Source organism: Symphalangus syndactylus, chromosome 9 (assembly GCF_028878055.3).
Source record: "Symphalangus syndactylus isolate Jambi chromosome 9, NHGRI_mSymSyn1-v2.1_pri, whole genome shotgun sequence".
In the NCBI taxonomy this organism is placed as follows: domain Eukaryota; kingdom Metazoa; phylum Chordata; class Mammalia; order Primates; family Hylobatidae; genus Symphalangus; species Symphalangus syndactylus.
In genome coordinates this window covers 87,306,439-87,330,877 of record NC_072431.2, presented here as the reverse complement: position 1 = coordinate 87,330,877, position 24,439 = coordinate 87,306,439, and the positions used below count along the sequence as shown (strand labels likewise).

The 24,439-nt window shown below is 43.0% G+C and overlaps 1 protein-coding gene and 2 non-coding genes across 8 annotated transcripts in view; 2 read left to right on the top strand and 1 right to left on the bottom strand.

The window, feature by feature from the left end:
- HECW1 (HECT, C2 and WW domain containing E3 ubiquitin protein ligase 1) overlaps nucleotides 1-24,439 on the top strand; it is a 473,895-nt gene that overhangs the window by 76,848 nt on the left and 372,608 nt on the right. The window lies entirely within an intron of this gene.
- LOC129490862 (U7 small nuclear RNA) lies at nucleotides 7,922-7,983 on the top strand. The gene has a single exon (XR_008660345.1). It is a non-coding gene; the product is annotated as a U7 small nuclear RNA (small nuclear RNA).
- On the bottom strand, nucleotides 22,008-22,112 carry LOC129490834 (U6 spliceosomal RNA). Its single transcript, XR_008660326.1, has one exon. It is a non-coding gene; the product is annotated as a U6 spliceosomal RNA (small nuclear RNA).

Below are 24,439 nucleotides of genomic sequence, written 5' to 3'. Positions count from 1 at the left end.
TTATATAGGTTATATCATATAGCCTAGGTGTGTCTTAGGCTGAACCATCTAGGTTTGTTTAAGTACACTCTGGGATGTTCACACAACGATACATTTCTCAGGACATATCCCAGCCATTAAGTGACATGACTGTATTGATGATTTTCTCACAGTTTCTGAGAGCAGGTGTCTAGAGTGGCTTATCTGGAAGGCTCTGCCTCAGTCTCTCATGAGGTTGCAGTCAAGACGTCAGTCAAAACTACAGTGTGTGAGGGCTTGACTGGTCTGCAGGGTCTGCTCCTATGAGGACTCACCACATGGTTGTTTTCCTTGCTATGTGGACCTCTCTGTAGGGCTGCACAGTTGCCCTCACAACATGGCAGTTGCCTCTTCTGGAGCAAATGATCACAGAAGAGAGCACGTCAGAAGTCATGATGTCTTTTAAGACCTGGTCCCAGAAGTCGCACATCACTTCTGCTCTATTCTCTTCACTAGGAGTGAGTCACTAAGTGCAGCCTCTCAAGTGGAGGGAAATTAGGCTCCACCTGCTGAAGGTCGTGTCAAAGAATCTGTGGACATATTTTGAACCACCACATACCATAATTTTAGGTAACTTAACTCATTTTGTTATTTTGATTCGTGCTTTCAAATTTTAGGGTTTTTATTTTACTTTTTAATAGTTCATTATGTTATCTATATTTTATTCTTTTAGACACTATTACCTTTTACTCATTCTAAAATCATTTTTATGACTTCTATTACTAATATTCTTATGTTGTTTGTCTGAAATTTTGATTTTATTTTATTTTTTTATTTTTTATTTTTTATTTTTTGGAGACGGAGTCTCGCTCTGTCACCCAGGCTGGAGTGCAGTGGCGCGATCTCGGCTCACTGCAACCTCTGCCTCCCGGGTTCACGCCATTCTCCTGCCTCAGCCTCTCCGAGTAGCTGGGACTACAGGCGCCCGCCACCATGCCCGGCTAATTTTTTTTTGTATTTTTAGTAGAGATGGGGTTTCACCGTGGTCTCGATCTCCTGACCTCGTGATCCGCCCACCTTGGCCTCCCAAAGTGCTGGGATTACAAGCGTGAGCCACCGCGCCCGGCCTGAAATTTTGATTTTATGTGATTGCATTTGGGTTTTTCATTTATATTATAATTTGCTTTTCTATATTAACTGTGATAACCTTTAAATAGTTGGATTTATTTCCAACTCCTTCAAGCTTGCCTTTCTTGTCTATTAGTGTGCCTTCTCACCTAGTTTGACCAAATAGGTTCTTCTGATAATCATCCGATTCTTTTGGTAATTATAGGTGAGCTCCAACATTTAGAGGTAGATGAGCGCTCTATATCTCCTACCCTAAAACTACACGAAAAAGTGATATGCTACAGCACAAGTCAGTCCCAGACTGAATTTTTTCACATGTGCAACCATCTGTTACCAAGCAGGCACTAAATGGCTGAATGTCCCATCAGTGGACTCCGTGAAGACCCCACTGCTGCCTTTTTGGCACCATAGCACGTACCTTGTAGGAAGGACTAATTCCAGCACAAACATAACAAATATCCTGATGACAGGAGCGGCTTACCTTGTGGTGGGATCAGGTGAGGGATGTTCTCTGGGCACAGGGTAGAACGTGGTTCTAGACTGAGGATGTCTCTTCAAAGGGATTGTTTTCTTGGCTCACCGGTTTCTTCAGCCCCATTCATTCCAAGTTGGAGATGCCTGTACAATACTCTGGTTAATGAAAAGTTATTTCCAAATCCCATAGATCAACTAGCGATCTCCTCTGATACAGATTTAGATTGAGATTTTTGAAGGAGAGCCACATTCTGAACGGAAGACTCCTGTAGGAGCTAAATAACTACTCTTATGATTGGTGTGTGGGGATTTTAAATCAAGGAAATTCAGTGTCATTTACCAAACCCTAGGTTAGTGGTTAAACTGAAGCACACCTAAACTCAAGCACACCATCTACATGAAGGCATTTTAAAGCTAACTCCTGGTAGATGATGTGCTTGAGTTTAATCACTAACCTAGGTCTGTACCCTCTAAGTGAGAATACTATCTCGGTCAGCACCGTCTAGGTTCTGCTGTGAGAAACCCCAGAATCATAGGCAACTAAAATGTTGGAGGTGTTTCCTTGCTGGCTCGTAGCTGACACCTCTGATATTGTTGGGCCAAAGGGAAATTGAGGGCTCTGAGAAGTTCACTAAAAATTAAATGTACTGGCTGGAAATGACACATGTTACTTTGGCTCATAATTCATTGGCCAGGTGAGACTCCTGCCCCCACGCCACATCTGGCCAGAAAGAGCAATCCTGCGAGTAGCTGGAGGGGGAAGAACTGGGGATACTTGGCCAACAGTACAGTGCCTTCTGCTAACACCTCCTGCCATCTTGTCATTGGGTTTAGAAACAATTCATGAAAAGTCATCGGTGAATATTAATTACAATTATAGGACTGGTTCTTTTAAACAGCCTACATTTAAGCCAATCCCTGGATTCCTAGAAGCTCTCTTCCCTCTGTAATACATCCTGAGTGATGCCCACAGGGTGAGGTGCACTCGGCTAATCCTACACTCATTCGCTTCCTTTCTCACGGTTGAGTTGAATGCTTACAGAGGCAGTTGTGTGTTTGCCCAAGCTTGTTTATGCCAGTAATACTTTTACAATGACATAATTTAGTTAAATAGTACATAATATTATAAAATATAAGGACAGAAAGAAAGAACAAATCTCTTTTAAAATTGCTACTGAAATAGGAACTGAATAAGCCATATCATAGCTACTCAAATTTTAATATACACACAAACCACCCAGAGAGCTTGTTAAGGGGCAGATTCTGATTCAGGAGGTAAGGGTGGGGCCTGAGAATTCAAATTTCTAATTAGCTCCCAGGCGATAGGGACACTGCTGGTCCACAGATTACCCAATGAATAGCAAAATATTAGACTGTTACAAAAGCTTATTGGAAAATCATTAAAATACAAAAAGAGATTGCCTGCAGGTCACTTTGCTAGTACTTTAAGTTATTTAAGAGCTCACTCTACTTTGAAAAACCTAGACCTGGATATCATGAAGCTGCTTCTTCTCATAAAGATAATGTGAATACCATTCAGCAAAACACATTAAAAAAAAAAAAAGAGAGAGAGAGAACTTGACCTTATTATGAAAAATAAATACATGGGGTTAAAAGTAAAAGTTTCTGGAGGCATTTTATTGTCTTTAAGTGATTCATTACTTAAGAAAACTTTTTGCACTGGAGAAGAGACTTTCTACCATGTTGTATTAAATGCACAATTGCCAATGGAAGTTGATAACAAGATTCTTGGCAATTAACCAAACTTTAAGCAGATACGTCTCACAAAATGTCACCTCACTGCCCAGTTCCAAAAGTGCCTGGTACATAGAATACAATAGCAGACCTGCAACGTATTTTGAATCTCGGGGCTTTTTGTGTATTGTTTTGTTTTCTAAGAAGGGAAAGGTTAGTAACATTCAATATTTCAGGAGCCAATATTGGCAGAGAGAAAAACTTGCTGATTGTTTTCAAAACAAATGAATGCTCTTTACTTCTGACATTTCCTTCTCACACCCGTGGTCACAGCTGTGGAAATTTTTGTTGTTGTTTGTTTGTTTTGTTTGTTTTTTGAGATGGTGTCACACTCTGTCTTGTCACCCAGGCTGGAGTGCAGTGGCATGATCTTGGCCCACTGCAACCTCCACCTCCTGGGTTCAAGCGATTCGCCTGCCTCAGCCTCCTGAGTAACTAGGATTATAGCGCGCACCACCACACCTGGCTAATTTTTGTGTTTTTAGTAGAGACGGGGTTTTATCATGTTGGTCACGCTGGTCTTGAACTCCTGACCTCGTGATCCGCCCACCTCAGCCTCCCAAAGTGCTGGGGTTACAGGCGTGAGCCACTGGGCCTGGCCGGAAATGTGTTTTATAGTCACAGTAGGGAAGGGGAGGGATAATGTATTTCTTCATTGTACAACTAAATCCTGATAAGCTTGAGGGATTTTCAAAGGAAAAATGACAATGAAATACATTGACATAGTGGAGCCATGAATTGAGAACTATTTCTCATAACGTATTCAGTTGTCCGGTGATGTATTTGTGGAATAATTTCAGTCCTCATCTTTCTACGCGCTCTCCAAGGACCAGAGAGCTTGCTGCTAAAGGAAAGATTGAGAAATGCTCCAACCATCCCAAATGGGGCAGTCTTAAGTTTTCCAAAAAAACCCATTTGCACATAGACTCTCTTCCCAGAATGTTCTCCCTCTATGTTCCAAACTCATCTCCTCCCTTATTCAAGGCCTCTAAGTTTATAAGGGATTATTCTGTGCAAACTATTCCTTCCTGGTTTAGACCCAGTCTTGTTTCTGACTGCTAATAAGTCACTGTGTGTCTTCATATCAAATCCCAAATTGGAGTCTGTCTCAAGTATTAATAGCATTCTGTGAAAGACAAGAATATTTTCCCCCTTCCATAAGCTGTGTAGGGAAGGACCTTGGTGCAAGTACCCACCAAGCAAGGTATCCCAGAAATCACAAAACAAAAAGGCTCACAGACCAAATTAAGATGCTTGAATCCCACAGTTTACTAAATCAATATAAAACGCAAACAATGGAAAACTATGGGGCAGATTAACACACTTGGGTTATATATATATATGCAGGAGGAAGGCACACACTACCTAAATCCTGGGCTGGTAAAGTTCATGTGTCCTGTCTGTCTGTCATAGGAGCCTTCTCCAGTGATGGTGTCATTAAGAGGCCAGAGTTGAGTTTGAGCAAGAGTACCCCCAGACTAGAAGATATCTGAGGCCATTGACATATACTAGCTCTGTTACAGTGATGTAGCTAGCCTATAGCTGTAGCTTGCCAGTTACCTGCTAAACTGCCATGCTTTCTGATTACACTTCTTGGACAAAACACATGCAGAGCCAGAATGGGGGCATACTAGGTGTCACCAGTGGATAGTCAATGTCAGGTGTGACCCAGCTGTCACCCACAGGTGTGTGCTCATAACTTGGTCTATCCATCCCTTTCTAGCTCTAAGTAACACATTTTTGCCATCATATATTCCATTTTCTATTTTTAGCATTTCAGGTTTCTAATTTACTGTCAGTATTTAGCATATACGATCAATTCTGCCGATGTCTCGCAAGCCATTTGCTTACTCATTGTCGGGACTTAACACAGACTATGAGATTCTCCTGTGGCATACAAACCACTTGCTAACTCACCATGTATGCTTTTACATTGCTTATGTATTTCATCCACTTAATTTCCTTTTCTTGTCTTCTTCAGCAGAATCGAATAATGTCAAATAATACAGCAAACTCATATTATGCAGTAGAATAGAAGGACTAATGGGAAACACAAGGTGCAAAAGACGTTTTTGATGGCTTAGCCAATAATTGGTGCTCCTTTAAAAAGTGGCACATTACTCATTTAGAAGAAACGAGACCTAGTTGTTCTTTTTTTTTCTTTTTTTTTTTTGAGATGGAGTCTCACTCTTGTCGCCTAGACTGGAGTGCAATGGCGTGATCTCGGCTCACTGCAACCTCTGCCTCCTGGGTTCAAGTGATTCTCCTGCCTCATCCTCCCGAGTAGCTGGGATTACAGGCGTCTGCCATCACGCCCGGCTAATTTTTGTATTTTGTATTATTTCACCATATTGGCCAGGCTGGTCTCGAACTCCTGACCTCAGGTGATCCACCCTCCTCGGCTTCCCAAAGTGCTGGGATTACAGGCGTGAGCCACCACGCCTGGCAAGACCTAGTATTAATAGATCAGTAGGGTGACTCATTAACATTAATTGGTTATACATTTCAAAATAGCTAGTAGAGAATAACTTGAATGTTCCTGGCATAAAGAAAAGGTAAATATTTAAGTTGATGGATATTCCAGTTACCCTGATTTGATTATATGAATGTACCAAATTATTATTACTTTCACACCAACCTAATATGACATTTACATTGAGTATACATATATCTAATATGTATCAATAAAAATGACTAAATACATAAAGATAAACTTCATAAAAAGAAAAAAGTGGTACATTATTGAAGATTCTTTTTAAATAAGTTCAATTAAATCTCCTAATTATATTAATAACTTATGCATGCTTATTTTAGGACATTGGAAAATATAGAAAAGGATAAAGAAAAAAAATTTTCCTTAATGCTACCAGCTGGTGACAATCAATGTCAACATTTTGGTATACTTTATTTTTTAGATCTTATTTTAATAGATATCTTTCCCCATCTGTTAAGGTTGTACATACATTTCTATATCCTTACTGTCACAGGGCGAACCCCAAAATTGGGATGCAGCCTGTAAGGCCACCTGGGCTCTTGGCTTTACACAGGAAGGAATTCAAGAGCCTGCTGACAGGGTAAAGTGAAAGCAAGTTTATTAAGAAAGTAAAGTCATAAAAGGGTGGCTACTCCATAGGCAGAGCAGCCCCAGGGGCTGCTGGCTGGCTGTTTTTATGGCTATTTCTTGATTATATGCTAAATAATGGGTGCATTATTCATGAGCTTTCCAGGAAAGGGGATGGGAATTCCTGGAACCGATGGTCCCTCCCCCTTTCACACCATACAAGGTAACTTTTGGACATTGCTATGGCATTTGTAAACTGTCATGGCGCTGGTGAGAGTGTCTTTTAGCATACTAATGCATTATAATTAGTGAATAATGAGCAGTGAGGACTACTAGAATTTGCATTTGTAGCCATCTTGGTTTCGTCAGGTTTTGGCCGGCTCCTTTACTGCGTCCTGTTTCATCAGCAGGATCTTCGTGACCTATATTTTGAGAAACCAGTCCTGCTGAACTCCTATCTCATGCCCTTTTTCCAAAATATTATCTGTATTATATCTTCCTATCTTACTTAATGTGTTTTCTTTTTTTTGAGATGGAGACTTGCTCTGTCACCCAGGCTGGAGTGCAATGGCGCAATCTTGGCTCACTGCACCCTCTGCCTCCAGGGTTCAAACAATTCTCCTGCCTCAGCCTCCTAAGTAGCTGGGATTACAGGCGCCCACCACCACACCCAGCTAATTTTTATATTTTTAGTAGAGACGGGGTGTCACCATCTTGGCCAGGCTGGTCTTGAACTCCTGACCTCAAGTGATCCAACTCAGCCTCCCAAATTGCTGGGATTATAAGCATGAGCCACCACACCTGGCCACTTGATGTGTTTTCTATCTAGTGGGAGACTGCCTTTCCCTGGCACTGGCTGCGACCAATTATTATTTTAGAGAGACTGTTAACAACTGCCTGACCTTCGCCTGATGGCTACAGGTTGACATTCCTGGGTGGCCTCTCCTGCCCTGCTTGTGTCTGCCTAACTATGTACTCTAACAGAAAGACCTAGTAAGGGAAGGAGATTCTCTACAGACTGTGAATGCCCCCCACAAGAGACAGCTTTGCAGGGCCATTTCAAAATATGTCAAAAAATATATTTTGGAGTAAAATGCTTTGATTCGCTTCAGCACTGGCTATGTGTTATATGATGCTATGCAAACATGTTTGGAATTTGGCATCTTATTGTTGCAAAGAGTCTGTTCTGTCAATCTTGGGATCTCTTTTAATGTTAATGCTGGTCAGTTGTGCCTGAACTCCAAAGGGCGGAGGGTATCATGAGGAGTGTCCCATATGGCCTGAACTGGTTTTTCAGGTTTCTTTGGGTCCTCTTGGCCAAGAGGAGGGTCTGTTCAGTCAGTTGAGCAGCTTGGAATTCTAGTTTTTTGATTTATAAGACCATGGTAATTTCTGTATTTAGTCAGCATTTAATCACTAAATCTTAATCTTAGTAGGCATTTTTTAAAATGCTGAACTAAAGTGAGATTTTCTCTTCCTTAAAAATCTGGGATGCTCATTCATTCTCTGATCAGTTCAGATGCAGTGTATGAAAAACCATAAAGCTAGTGTTACGGCTCATTTAGAATTTGTCTAGCAGGTTTTCCGGTCTTTACCAGAAAGCCACCCCTACCCCCAAAAAGAAAGAAAAACCATAAACCTGTGTATGTGCCTCCCTGGACCCTTCTTTTCCGCAAAACCTTGCTCAAATCAGAGACAGGGACTTTCTTTTCTTGGCTAGTCCCTGCCCTGTCCTTTCTCTGAAATCCTTTAAGATGGCCAAGCTCTGTGGATTCAACCAGGAAAATGCTTCAACAGAAGAGGAAGGGGATGCTCTCCACCTTTTTTTTTTTTTTTTTTTTTTTGAGATGGAGTCTCACTCTGTCGCCCAGGCTGGAGTGCAATGGCACGATCTCGGCTCACTGCACCCTCCGCCTCCTGGGTTGAAGCAATTCTCCTGCCTCAGCCTCCCAAGTAGCTGGGATTACAGGCACCTGCCACCATGCCTGGCTAGCTTTTGTATTTTTAGTAGAGACAGGGTTTCACCATGTTGGTCAGTCTGGTCTTGAACTCCTGACCTCAGGTAATCCGCCCTTCTTGGCCTCCCAAAGTGCTGGGATTACAGGCATGAGCCACGGCACCTGGCCACTATTCACTTTTTATTACCTTCCTTAAGCGAAAATAACTGGGCTGTGGCAACCAGCATTCAGTACCCTGCTACCTCATCTGAGGCAGGTCTGATGAAGGTTTCTCTGAAGGACTGTTTTTTAATGAGGGAGATTTTTTTCCCAAGACTTTGGCAATCACTGTGTTCCCCTTACTTACTGCCACAAGTATGATTTACTTTCCACATAGAAGGATTCCCAGATCCTAAGACTGACTTAATAGCAATAGATAACTGTCACATATTGCTAATTCTATTTATTTCCCAAGAAAAAAGAAAGAAGTGTTAATGGTATGGTGTTCGTTACTGGGGCTTCAGTCTAAAAAGGGGAATATAAACTTCGCAAGGCTGTGCACTGTGCTGTATGTGAGGTCGCACAGTCTGGGAGGCCCTGTGCCACCTTGTCAGGCTTCCTAAAGGAGCTCTCAACTCCCATCCACACACAAAGGCGTCTCCTGGGGGCCAGGCCCTGGGCAAGGCTGGCTGCCTCAGGAAGTTGCCCACACAGCCACAGGGCGGCAGAGCTGCCTGGTAACTTGAACGGCCACTAGCCCTCCCCGCTTGGTAGCTTCTTGTGTTACTGCCCCAGAAAGCAGAGCCCATAGGCATCATCACTTCCATCTCTTAGGCTGGCACCGTTGATACTGGTGGACTGGGGTCGGTCCCCAAATACCAGTAGGACCTGGACTCAAGCCAATGTCCAGACTTTTGACACCATTGTGAGAAGGAACTTGAAGATGAATCCAAAAATCGTGAAAGTTGGGAGATTTGCAAAACAAAAAGTACATACTCAAGAAAAGGAAGTGCAGGCATATTAAAGAGAGTTTGCCCCATGGATTTGGGCTGCTACCTTTATGGATTTCTTTAACCAAGGGGTGGAACATTCATGAAAATTCCTGGAAGAAGGTAGAAATTTATCGGAACTGTGGTGCCACCCATTTTTACACCAAGTATAGGTATTCCCAGAACTGTCACGGGGTGGTGGGTGTGTGATTGAGGATGTTAATGAGAGTATAATGAGGTTCTAGGAGAAACCCAGGCCAAATCCAGCACCATGTTGGGTCCAGTCGGTCTTAGCCAGCTTGGTCCACACCCTGGTTTTTCAGGATTTTATAAGCTCATAGTTTCTGCAGCTCTTTCAAGTGTCCTTTTGCTAGTCACGTGAAACTGCCACCTGGAATTTTCCAATCTCCTGCAACCACTTTGTATTATTCTTATCTTACCATCAGTGCTATAATGGGTGAAATCCCTCCTATGACTGACTGTTCTCCTTCCTCTCCAATACTGTTAGGAGATATGTGTTTGTTTCTTAATTTTGACACATTATGGGATTTTGATATTTTTGGTATTCTAAAGAGTTTAGTATTTTGCAGGTACTTTAATATAAAAAGGTAGGCACTGCCTCTATCTTTACTTGATTTTATCTGAACCCAAATAGGTCTTATTGTTTCTAAGACAACTATTTCAATCAGTGTCTAGGGTTTGTTGCATTCAATTGTTCCGTTTTGCATGAGTGAACCATGCTTTGATGACAAACAGCCAGCACCTCTGTGATGATCTCATTCAGCGTTGGAGTCCAGGGTAGTTTGCCACAGGTCCCGGCTCTCAGAGGGTAACTGCATATGCATGAATCTCCTGCCTCATTGATTTAACGCCCTCAGGATGTGTGCAGTGGGCCACTCTCTCTGCACACTTCTGCCCTGAGCGGGAGATGGGCCGGGCTCCAGTGAGAGGCTCTAGGAGTGTGTTTTGATAGTTTCTTCCACAGTGTGCACAGCTGCGAAGTCAGCTCGGCAAGTTTTTAAGTAAGTTTGGAGTTACATTACATACCTTTATTTATTAAATTTAAATCTGTGGTGGTTTTAAAACTCACATGAAGAATAATTTGTAATATTTTACATTCATGTACATCAGAAAGTAAGAAAAAATTAAACTATGTTTTAAATTGAGTTTTATTTTCCCCCTGCCCTTGAGCCATTTTTTTAAGTGTATACATGGTAGTGTGTGCATCATATTCATTTCATAAAAGCACCGATTGTTGTAGGAGATCAGTGAGCTAAAGGACGGGCACATATCTCTCAAACGCATTCATGTTATCCAATAAATTAAATTCTTAAAGAAAAGAAAAAAGGCCTATTAATTGGAACACAAAAGCCCCCATCCCTGGTCCCAGTGCACCTTTCTCTAAGGTGATGTAATCCAAAGGAGAATTTATAGAAAAAAATAGTTTTTGTTCTGTGTACACTCAAGAAAATTAGGAAGATGAGAAAAAAAGAAAAAGGAAAATATCTTATTTTGGGGGTATGGGTGGGGGTCACAGTCTTACCATGGTAGGAACTCACTCATTAAGTGGAAGAGGGAGCAGAATCCCCCCATCTCACCCCCACACACTCACACAGAGAAACAGCTTTTCCAGATAATGACTTTATGCAAATCAGAGAAAGGCTCCGCTGCCCTAGACCGCCTTCCTGGTACCTGTGGAGAGGCATTGATTAGCCCCCTGCAAAGCAATGCATCCTGGGTGGACAGATGCCCAGGAGCGCCCACGGTGGCCCAAGGAGAGGGTGGGACCCGCCTCTTGGCACAGAGCGATTACTGCCTCTACTAAATAACCTTCTACAGCTCCCCCAGCCCTGAGCGATTTTTCCAAACTGAGCCCCTAAATCTGTATCAGGCACTGCTGCATGAAGAACAGGTGTAGCTCATGGTAAGACAAGGATCAGTAGGACTCCCTTACCTGGGAGAGGAGCGGTAAGGTGAGAGGGATGTGAGTATGCTGGGCAGGTGGGGGCCTCTGACGAACACAGACCGCTTCTAGGACTGGCAACATAACCATGGCCCCAGTGACAAAGGAAAATGCGGGACAGCTTGTGCAAAAATTATTAAGGATTTCAAGATGGCGACAGCAGAGCATTAAACCCAGCACAGGGTTCCCGGTGAAGGCGCTGGTTCACAGGCCCCTGGAGCTGGCACTGGGCCCCTGATTCCCTGTCAGCTGTGGCTGCCCCGTTCAGTCTGAGCAATGACAACCCACATCTTTCCTGCCATTGCCCCTAGGTCATCTCGACCCTCAACACACACACTCCAACACCCTACACACACACACACACACACACACCCCATAGTCACACACCCCACACACACACACTCACTCACACACCACACAATCACATTCACACACCTTACACATACCCACTATAGTCACACACCCCACACTGTCTCACACACACACACTCACCCCACATTCATACACACACCACACACATTTGCACGCTCACCCTATACACACCCACCATAGCCGCACATCCCACAGTCTCTCACACACCCACTCACACACTCACACTTACACACACCCCCCACACACACACCACACATTTGCACGCTCACCCTACACTCTGTCACTTACACACGCACCCTACATACACTCATCATAGTCACACACCCCACGCTCTCACACACACGCACATCTTACACACACTCACCAGTCACACACCCATACTCTCTTACACACACTCATACTCACATTCACACACTCACCCACCCTAACACGTACCCACCGTAGTCACACACCCCACACTCTCTCCTACACTCACACACCATAGTCACACACCACAGACACCACAATCACCCCACACTCACACTCCACACTCTATCTCACACCCTTCACTTACACTCACACACCACACACACCATACACACCCCACAATCATACACATTCACACACCATAGTCACACACCCCACACTCTCTCCTACACTCACACACACCCCCACACTCACACACACACCACACACACCATACACACCCCACAATCATACACATTCACACACCATAGTCACACACCCCACACTCTATCTCACACACACCCCCACACTCACACACACACCACACACACCATACACACCCCACACTCACACACAATACAGATTTGCACACTCTCACACCCCACACTCACACACACTATAGATTTACACACACACTCCACACTCACGTGCACACACATCCTCGCACACCCGCAGTCCTCCTGAGATCCCTTTGGGCTGGCCATGTTCTTCTCCCAGGAGAACTGGTGAAGTAGGAAGCACCCTCTCCAGCGTTCTCGTCATCAAGAGCTAGCTGGCTATTGTTCCTCTGAGGGCTCTCACAGCGTCCTTCCTACCTTGTATTTGTTCAATAATGCTAAGCTAAACCATTTCCCTTCCCAGTTCCAAAGCCTGGAATGACCACAAATCCAATATAAGAGTGTCCAAATATCCTGCCTCCACACAGAGAACCCTCCAGACCCTCTTTGCACACTCTCTCTCTCCACGGTTCTCTCCAGGCAAGCTGAGAGCTCCCGCTCAGGGAACAGCCTCTGTGTTTCCCTTCTGCACACCTGGTCTCTTATGATTATAGTTTGCCTGCCTGTCTTTAGCTCTCCCTTCAACTCATGAGTTTTGCACTTTTAATGTTGACATTTTAAAAATGTGTTTTATAAATCTAATCAGTAGCAAAGAATTATCTGTATTTACTTAAATATTGACATTTTACAATAAAGTTATCTGTTTAAGATTATATACCCTATGGAATCTGAATATTATAGACTTTGAGAGTTTCCATGATCAGTTTATAAAATACATGTAAAGCTTTTCATTGACAGTTGAATACTTACATTATTCTTTTCCCCCTGGAACTTACATTTCTATTTCACCAACCCCGCTGCATTTTATCCTAATATAGTATAACCCTCTGGCAGGAAGTCTTACTCATCACTATGTCATATGTCCTGTCCACAAAAATAAGTACATAGTGGGAATTAGATTTTTTTAATTCTTTGTAAACATCGAGTTTTTATATATGAGAAATATCTAGATTAATATATTTTACAGTTGTGATTCATACACAATTGATTACACGTTATACATTTTTAGTAGAAAAAATACAGAATTTTATCCGAAATGTATCTCTTACTGAGTAGGAAGGGGCTTTTATTTCTCTCGTGTTCCAGTACCCACGAATGAGTGCTATTTCCTGTTAAAATGAGACAGTTTTGGCATCAATTCTATATATACACGTTTGCTTTGTTGTGGTGGTTGTTTTTTAATTTCACTGTTGTAAGTAGTGTGGGCAATTTTAAGATTTAATTCTGTTTGTATTTAGGGGCATGATTATAGTAATAATCTGTGAATAAGTACATAGGAATGGAAGAAGTCACTAAGCGTCGCTCAATTTTTATAACTCCTTCTAGGGCTCATGCCAAAAATCACAGAAAATTATTTTTAAGGTCCTATTATCTGACAATTTGATTAGGTTCTCCTCTGTTTTTTAAAAGTACTAGAAACCAGCTAACTTTCAAACGGATTTGATTGGCCCAAATTAGAGTCATTGTCTCAGTTTCTGGAACATCTACCAAAAAAAAGGCTTTCCTGAATGACATTAATTATACTTATTTTATTAGAAGTACCTTCTATAATTGATTAATACTGTTAGATAAAGTAAGATTGAAATATTGTTCAGTTAGTACACCTTTGCAATATGATGCAGTATTTTTAAATCTTCTTTTAAAATGCTTTTGTCAAAAACTTAAGAATGGCAAATTTTGGCTCATTCGTGTCACTCAATTAGTAAAATGATCACCTTTTAACAAAATCTGCAAAGCCAGTCCTCTTCAGCAAACCCAGCAGCCAAGTCAGATTTCTTCTCTGTTGGGTAATCCTACCTTCCAATTTTTTAGATTCAAACCCTTTGTGTTAATGTGTGTGCTGAGACAGCCATCCCACTTCTGAGGTTGCCTTCTAAGATAAATACACAGGTGAGACACAGAGCTTTGCCATGTTCTCTCGTCTGATGAAATAAAGCTCTTCTGCTGCCAGTGTTTTGTCCTGGGCTCATTGCTCTGCTCTTATGGCCAGCTCTCGCAGGAGCAATTTGGCTTCGCTGGGTAATAGAAGAAACAGGGTCTTCAAAACTTATTACCACTTCTGCCTCCCTGTTGGATAGTAAGTCTTATTATCAAACATAGCAACGTGGCCCAACATGCTCACCTCTGACTCTGTTTCCATGCTTTACCCTAAACAAAAATAGTTACAAAGCCAGCAAGATGGGAAACCTTACCAAAGCGCCTCAATGGAAGGAAGCTTCACAAGGCCATGATCTCATTAACTCTTCCTTCATTTTCCAGAAGGTTTTTATTTCCAGAGTCGATGTAAGATTCACAGTGGGGAAGAAATATACCCCTGTTATTTTGAAACACAGGAGAAGGACATTTGTGATAGGGGAGGTGTGTGTGTGTTATTCAGCTTGAAGACCACGGACAAAAAGTAACAGACTTGCTCTAGGCTGGACTCAAATCCATCACACACTGGCCCTTGGTGTTCCTTTTCATCAAAATGTCCCTTGACTGGCCTGCCCAAGACCCTCCTGCTCTCTGAGCGTGGTGAATTAGAGGACACTCCAATGGAAGAGGCAGTCCCAATCACAGAGCTCTAGAGAAGGGGGTTTGGGAGCTGGAAATGCAGATTTCTGAGTCTTTCTTCTAGAGCTGAGGCTGCGGAAGTCCATGAGCCTGTAGAGGCAGGATGTACAGAGAATTACCTCTGTGCATGTTCATGGGGAAGCATGCTGTGTTAAAACAAAAGGAGGAAGGATGCCCAGAAGTCAAATTGAGAATCCACGCTCGATGGGATGCTAGGGGGCTTTTCTGTAAACCTATAATATTTTAGGGTAATTATGAAAAGAAAAACGGTAATGGAACAGCCAGTGTTTATTCATCTTTACATTCCCCATGGTAGATTGTGACTTAAGGTATGCAAGTGGTAAAGCTGACATTTTCTTCACAATTCCACTTTCCAAGTCTTTTTCCTGCACGAAGTCACCAAAGTAAATCAGCAATTCTCCTAGACTCTAGACTAGGGAACCTTGGTCAGAGAATTTGTCTGCAATGACTTATGTCCAGAGAATGGTCTTGTGTAGAGAGAAATATCTATGCTGAATTCTTACAACTAAACGAAAAAATATATGCTTGAAGATTTCATTAACATTAGGACATAAAAGCAAAAAGAAAAATGCCTAAATGTCCAAGTATAGATAAAGGACTGACTAAAATAATGGTTCATGTGAGAGGAGTATGACTTACGACTCTGGGGTAGAATCAAATTCCACTTTATCTGTGAGAGCTTCAGAGAAATTCATAACAAGGAGACTTCTGTGTAAAGAGGTTCCTTAATAATAATAAAAATAATACTTAGCCAACACTGAACTACTCATGATGCTCCAGATACTGTTTTAAGCACTTACTCATTTAACCCTCAGAGTAACCCTATGAAATACAAGTAGATGGGAAAGCCAAGGGCTACAGAGGTTGAGTAACTTGCTGAAGGATACCTAGCTAGTCAGTGGCACAGCCAGAATTTGAACACAGAGTCTTGTACTAGAGTCTGCACAATGCACGCTGTCCTGTCCCAACAGTTTTCTCATTTGTTTTGGTCAAGATCTGTACTCCATAGGATCTCTCTCTCATCAAAAAATTGTGTGTGCATATTTTTGGGCACTAAAAACATGACATCAATAATGACAATAATTACAGAACCAAAAAGAAAAGTATCTTTCCTTTTCCATATTCTTTTTCACATTCATATGCATACATAATTATTACAAGATTATAATTATGAAATTTTTCTCCTTGCCTTTTTTTTTTTTTTTTTTGAAACAGTCTCACTATATCCCCCAGGCTGGAGTGCAGTGGCGCAATCTCGGCTCACTGCAACCTCTGCCTCCCGGGTTCAAGCGATTATCATACCTCAGCCTCCCGAGGAGCTGGGAATACAGGCACCTGCCACCATGCCCAGCTAATTTTTGTGTTTTTAGTAGAGATGGGGTTTCACCATGTTGGCCAGGCTGGTCTGAACTCCTGACTTCAGTGTCAGGCCTCTGAGCCCAAGCTAAGCCATCATATCCCCTGTGACCTGCATGTATACATCCAGATGGCCTGATGCAAATGAAGAATCAGGAAAGAAGTGAAAATGGCTGATTCCTGCCTTAACTGATGACATTACCTTGTGAAATTCCTTCTCCTGGCTCAGAAGCTCCCCAACTGAGCACCTTGTGACCCCCACCCCTGCCAGCCAGAGGACAACCCCCTTTGACTATAATTTTCCACTACCTACCCAAATCCTGTAAAACAGCCCTACCCCTATCTCCCTTCGCTGATTCTCTTTTTGGACTCAGCCCGCCTGCACCCAGGTGAAATAAACAGCTTTGTTGCTCACACAAAGCCTGTTTGGTGGTCTCTTCACACAGATGCACATGACACTCAGGCGATCTGCTTGCCTCGACTTCCCAAAGTGCCGGGATTACAAGGGTGAGCCACCGTGCCCAGCCCTCTCCTTGCCTTTTATACTTATTATATTTCAAATAGTTTTATTTTGCTATATTATCTTTATCATCATCAGTTGTGATAGCTGCAACATGCTACAGGAAGTTGATGTTCCCTAATTTATTGAGACAGTCCTCTCTTAGTTTCCTTTTTGGTGTAATATTGCAAATAATATGGCAGTGAACATCCCATATATTGTTTCTTTTCCTTCTTCGATTATTTTTTTTTTTTTTTTTTTTTTGAGACGGAGTCTCGCTCTGTCGCCCAGGCTGGAGTGCAGTGGCGCAATCTCGGCTCACTGCAAGCTCCCCCTCCCGGGTTCACGCCATTCTCCTGCCTCAGCCTCTCCGAGTAGCTGGGACTACAGGCGCCCGCCACCACGCCCGGCTAATTTTTTCTATTTTTTAGTAGAGATGGGGTTTCACCATGGTCTCGATCTCCTGACCTCGTGATCCGCCCGCCTCGGCCTCCCAAAGTGCTGGGATTACAAGCGTGAGCCACCGCGCCCGGCCCTTCGATTATTTTTTAAAGATAATTCCTGGAGTGAGATTACTGAACAAAGGATAAGGATATTTTTTGTTTCTTGTAAGAATAAAGCCACATTACTTTTTTTTTTTCTTGCTTGTCGCCCAGGCTGGAGGGCAGTGGCACAATCTTGCTTATTGCATCTTCTGCCTCCCCAGTTCAAGTGATTCTCCTGCCTCAGCCTCCTGAATAGCTGGGATTACAGATTACAGGCGTCTGCTACCATACCCGGCTAATTTTTGTATTTTTAGTAGAGAGGGGGTTTCACCATATTGGCCAAGGTGGTCTTGAACTCCTGACCTGAAATGATCCACCCACCTCAGCCTCCCAAAGTGCTGGTCACTGCTGGTAGCCACCGCTGCCGGCCAAGCCACATCACATTTTAATGGGTAATTGTGTATTGTCATCAGTAACATATCACAAGTATTATTGTATTTTAATGTTACAATCCTTTTGCAGTTGTATACCCCACTTTCTTAAATTGTATATATTTAATAGCTGACAATGCTTGCTATTATGTAATATCTTGTATTCACTATGTTTAGATGTATATTGCAGAGAAAAGCACAAACTGAATTATAAATGGACTCTCTGCCTTACCTAAAGAATTTATTTTGAACTTGTAATAACAAATGAATTGTTGCTTAGCAAGAATGCTGATTGTGACTATTTAGCTCAAGACGTCAATAATTCCTGAAGTTCTTGGCAGATTATGGTTAGAACTCTTATACCTCGGCACCATAATAAATAAATATTTTTGCCTTCTTCAACAGTAGGTGTCAAAGCAGCTAATTTTGTTGCTCCATCTGTTTTTTTTTTTTTTTTTTTTTGAGACGGAGTCTCGCTATGTCGCCCAGGCTGGAGCGCAGTGGCGCAATCTCGGCTCACTGCAAGCTCCGCCTCCCGGGTTCACGCCATTCTCCTGCCTCAGCCTCTCCGAGTAGCTGGGACTACAGGCGCCCGCCACCACGCCCGGCTAATTTTTTTTTTTTTTTTTTTGTATTTTTAGTAGAGAGCACGCCCGGCCTGCTCTATCATTTTGTTAGTTCATTCTTATCCTGAGGAAATTTCAAAAGAAAGCTTGAAACTGAAGACCATTTTGCATGACTCATGTAAAGTTTGTTGAATAAACACAATAAACCCATGGCAGTGAAATCACTCCATGATTAGTTGGCAGTAGATTTTGTTCAAGAAACCCTAAGTCATTTTCTTGGTGCATTCGTTTGTCCAGCACTGTATTTTTTGCAAGATGGCAGTTAAAGGATGCAACTCGCTATCAGAGTGCAAATCAAGTGAAAAAAAATCTTATGTTCATTTATTCATTATGTAAATATCTACTGAACACCTTGACTCTGGTGGTGGCCAGTTATACAAGACAGGCATGGCCCTGCCCTCATGAAACTTTTGTCCCAGCTTGGAATTGCCAAAGAAACACAAAGCTGAACACTAGTTAAGGAGACAAGACGGATTCTAGTCAGTACTACTGCAGTAAGGAAGAGACCTCAGTGAAACCTCAGCTCAGCTCCCCTGAGACAAATGTGGTATGTGCTAAAGGAAAGGGACTAAAGGAAGGTAAAGGGGTGGTCTATGGGTTTAGGCCATCTGAGTTTGTTAATTGACACTTACCTGGAGGAGAAACAAAAGTCTCCTATCTTTAGGACAGGACATAGTTTTGCCAACTGGATTAAGGCCCCACAAAGTTAGGATCTTACTGTCCCACAGGAACTGGGAGACAAGAGAGCTATCTCACTGAATATTTGCATTTCAAAGAGATGGCTCCCACATACCTGAGGGGACATTTCTGGGTGGTAGAAGGTTTCTATCTCAAATGGGCACAGAAAGAATATATAATTGCAAGCTTTCTAAAGTAAATGCCCTAAGAAAAGTGAGCTCAGAGGCCTGTCATCAGGTGTTGTCTGAAACAAACAGCAATTTTTTTTTTTTGGAAGCAGAGTCTCGCACTGTCGCCCAGGCTGGAGTGCAGTGGTGCGATCTTGGCTCACTGCAACCTTCACCTCCTGGGTTCAAGAGATTCTTTTGCCTCAGCCTCCCAAGTAGCTGGAATTACAGGTGCCTGCCACCATGCCCAGCTAATTTTTTGTATTTTTAGTAGAGATGATGTTTCACTATGTTGGCCAGGCTGGTCTCAAACTCCTGACCTCATGATCTGCCTGCCTCGGCCTCCCAAACAAACAATAAATTCTTTCTGCGGCATTGAGTTTTCTCAGGCAGGCATTTTAAGGGGGCTGGAATTGTCATCCTAGGAACACAGCCTGGAACTGATGGCAACTATGCTAGTGTTTATTCAAGACTTTTCCTGTAGTGGGGTGGATGAAATCACTTGTGCTGCAAGTCATAGTTCTTCTAGGCCAAGGTCAAGGCCTGCTTGAGAACTGTGAATAGAGTCTGGTCAAGGAGAGTCTTTGTCCCAACATTGGCAGTTAAAACAAGGCTCATTGTGTCTGCAGTAAGAATGTCGCGCAGGTTGTACACTCCACAGCATGCCTGGCCATGTGCAGTGGTCTCGTGACCACAGCTGCTTCAGCTGTTCAGAAAATTTCTAATCGGTTCTCCTCAGTTTCATCATGGTCAGTGGACAAGGTCCCTTCTGTCCTACCCCTACCCAAGATCTTCAGGTCCCTTACTCTCATTTCAGGGCAAGATGATGGGGGAGTTATAAATGCCCAGGGCTGTTGGATGATTTGTGGTCCACAGTGCGGGGGGCTGGGGGCCTCCTACACTGAGCACAGCTGGGCCCCATCTTCCTTCCAGCCTTTCCTTTAGCCCTCCAAGGAGAAGGTCTGTGTTATCCCTCCCCATCCAGGACACCCTCTCTCCCCTGCCACTTCCACCCTCTGGACACTAAAATTCTCCGTAAGCACACATTGTCTGGCGCTCAGGCTGTGGCTCTTTCTTTCTCCTCTTAGTTTCCTCTTTGCATTGGACTAGGGGAGAAAACCCATCTTTTGGAACTGGAGAGCAAATTAATGTACAGAGGAAACACATGAATTAATACTTTTAGATGAGCCCCCGCCATGTGCACTCACAAGGGAGCATTGTAAGGGTTCTGGTGGTGGAGTTCCAGGAGCTCTGGGAACACACACCAGGAACGCGGCAGTCAATCTGCTGTGGAGTCAAGAGGATATTCTGGGAGGCTCTGTCATTTCTGTAAATCAAGGGGTTAGGAAGACAGGCGAGAGGAGAGGGAAATGGAATGCGAAGATAAGGGTTGGCCAAAAAGGTCTACCATGCTTTTTTTTTTTTTGGTCTTTTATTTTTTGTCTCTTCTGCTCTCTATTGGATCAAACACATTTTGTTTTATAGCTTTCTTTCCTCCCCTCAGTCCCCCACCGGCTTGGAAGTAATGTGTTCTACTTCAATTCTTTAGTGGTTAACTTTCATTTTTTAAGAGGCATAATTAACTTTAGGAACACTGAGACTCATTAATCTCTGTATCGTACTCTAACACCACAAAAGCCTTACAATGCCCAGCTTCCCTCCCCCACCTCCCATACTGGGCGCTGCTTTTATTTCCTTCGTTTTGTAAACTTCCAAATCTGGTCATTTATCATTATTTTTACACTCAGTTCATATTTAAGTGAATCAAAATGTTTGCCAGTTTCATCTCTTCGGATGGTTTCTTAAATCCAGTTCACTTCTAGATTCAGTATTCTTTGTGCTAAAATAATCTTTAAGCTATTTAGAATGAAAAACTCTGTTGGTCTTTGTTATAGCTGAGTTAACCTTTATTCTTGAATGACAGACTTGCTAAATATATAATTCTAGGATAGCTGTTGTATTTTCACTTGGCACTTTGAATATATTATTGCATTATCTTCGGAAGTCCTTTGCTGCTTCGTAAAGTGCTTTTGCCTAATTGCCATTACTTTTCAAATTTTGATTTTTTTATTTTTGAGACAGATTCATGCTCTGTTGCCCAGACTGGAGTCCAGTGGTGCGATCTCAGCTCACTGCAACCTCTGCCTCCCAGGTTCAAGCAATTATCCTGCCTCAGCCTACAGAGTAGCTGGGATTACAGGTGCATGCCACCATGCCTGGCTAATTTTTGTATTTTTAGTAGAGATGGGGTTTCACCATGTTGGCCAGGCTGGTCTCAAATTCTTGACCTCAAGTGATCTGCCCGCCTCAGCCCCCAAAGTGCTGGGATTACAGACGTGAGCCACCGCACCCTGCCTAAAATTCTATTTTTAAATTGACAAATAATATTGTACATTCGTGGTATACAAAGTGATGGATAGTGATGCAATCAAGGTAATTAGCATATTTGCTATCTCAAACATTCATCATTTCTTTGTCTTGGAAACATTCAATACCCTCCTTCTATTTAATAGCTATTTGAAATTATATAATATTTTACTTATAACTGTAGTCATCTTACCATGCTATAGAACCTAGAACTGATCCCTCTTGTCTAGCTGAAATTTTATGTCTTTTAACATACCTCTCCCTATTCTTCCCTCCCCCTTCCCTTGTCAGCTTCTAGTATCCTCTGCTCTACTTTTAACCTCTATGAGATCGACATTTTTAGTTTCCAGGTATGAATGAGAACATATGGTGCCTAATTTTCTATTCCTGGCTTATTGTACTTTAAAAAACATGGAATGCTTCACAGTTTGGCGTGTCATCTCGTGCAGGAGCCATGCTTATCTTCTCTTACTGTTCCAATTCTGGCAGGTGTGTTGCAGAAATGAACACTGCCATTACTTTTGAGATAATCTTTCTTCTCTTGGTAATTAAAGTAGTTGTCTTTTTATGGTCTGCAGATTTACTAAGCTGTACCTATGTGTAGATTTATTTAATTTATTCTGATTAGGAGTTGTGGTGTTGCCTCAATTAGAAATTCCATTTTTCTTTATATCTGGAAACTTCACCATCATCCCTTCAAACATCCCTCCTCTCCCATTTTCTTTTTCTGTTTCTGGAGCTCCTGTTAATAGATAATGCACATTTTCATTTCTCTTCCCTATTATTGAAACCCTCATATTTTCCAGATCTTTACCTCTTCTTGTGACATCTGAGTGATTTTCTCAAATCTTTTTTCCAATAGACTAATTCTCTGAAGTCTGCTCTTTCAACTTTCTATTGATTTCTCTATCTCAATGGCTAGACATTTCATTGTAGAATTCCTTTGCTTCTTTTGCAAATCAACTTGGTCTTTTCCCACAGGGTCCTGTTACTGTCTTATGACTCCCACATCTTCCTTTACCTTGAAACAATGAAAGGTGACATTCTTATTTTAAGTGTTCTCTTGGGCTGTTTTATTATCCTGAGTTATTGGGGTTAAAGTCTCCCGGTCTTTCACCTGCTGCCTCTCCTGGCGGTTTTCTATCACTGAGAGTCCCCGGGGTCTGGGCCTGGCAGTATCTCCAGGGGACAGCTCACATTCGCCTCTTCTGGGCCTCATAGGATTCAGCAGTTTAGGGTAATTTTTTGTGTCAGTTTTCAGCTGGGGAAGCAAATGTGTGTCTCTTTACCACCCACACAGTGTGAGTTCTGGCTTCATTCTCATTGGTGGTTTAGGTCTAGGACATGCTCCTTCTAGGCAATTCCGATCCCTCTTAACCTCTTTGGAGCCACCATTTTCCAGGGCTGGTGGTCAGTGCTGTTTCTTTCCACCGAAGCAACAAGCCAGCCCTCCAACGTGTCTGGCTTCCAGCATGGAACCAGAGGTCTGGATTCATCTCCCTGCAAGGGCATCACAAGCCACACACTCCTGGAGGCTGAGGCCTGGGTCTGGCTCTGAAATACCTATGCCTGCCTCTGGCTTCCATTTTAGCCAAGTCGCCCTGGCTTTTAGAAGATTTTGCTTCATTCCTGGCACCTCTTTTGATATTGAACTTGGCTATATGCACAAAGCATTACCTCTTATTTAGCATTTTTATGTATTTGAGGCAGGTAGAGCAGGGTTAGGAGTGGGAGGCGGGCAGCCTTTCATGCCAGCTCAGCTTGCCCTGTGGTGTGAGGCCCCAAGTTGTTTTATGAAGCCAGCATAACAGTGGCATCAGACCCACTGAGCCCCTTACAATCTTGTCCATGATCGCCATCGTGGTGAATGGTTTCCAGGCAAGACCACATACGGCACGCTGGCCCCCTGAAGACCCACGCTCCCCTGTCCCCTGTTGCTCCTGCTGATCAGAGCCAGAGCTGATGATGCCTTGCAGGCAAGTGTCCTCAGCCAGGGCCTGCGGGTGTGTGACACTCTCCAGGCACCAGGCATCACTCTGCTTCCTGAGCCTCTCACTCTGGATCTGGTTCTCTGCCTTTTTCAGGCCAATTACTATTATTTTATTTCTCAGGGGTATCTCGGGGCTCCTGTCTCCTCTGTAAAGCACTGTCAAATTTACAAGGGAGCTTCTCTCTCTCTCCTGTCTCAAAGAGATTAGAATTTACAAGAAAGAGCCTCCTTGCCCATTTTTTTCTCTGTGGAAAAAGTTTCAGTTGGAGAGTGATTTCGCAGCCGGGCTACAACTGGGTAAGATTTGATGGAGACGTACAGATGCAAAGCCAGGAATATCAATGTCTTTCCACAAGTCTGCTGGGAAGGAGAAAAGAAAATTGGTTATTTGAGTGAGAGGAATGTGGAGAAGAGTGGACATATCTGAATGCTGGCAGGAAGGAGCTGAAGCAAAACGAGAGGCGGGCATTCCAGAAGAGTGAAGGGAGCATTAATAGAGCAAATCACAAGACGGGCCGGGCACTGGCATTCACCCCGAGGTCATCTGCTGTGCCCAGTCCCACAGCATCTCTACTTAAGGTGAGGTACTCAATATGTCAGAGCGGAACTTTAACTAAAGGAACACAGCCACCACTCTGAACTTTGGGCTCTTCTCCAAAGCGAAGGTCAGACAGAGTTGAGAGAAACTTAAAATCAACTGCTCTTGATGGTTTTAAGTCAAGAGCCGGGGACTGGCAGTTTCCTGGCCTGAGTGGACCCAGCCATATGTGGGGTCTGAGTGCAGGGCCTTCCTTCCAACAGAAGGATCCCTGCAGCTTGTCCCACTGCCTGGATGGGGAGACCTTGC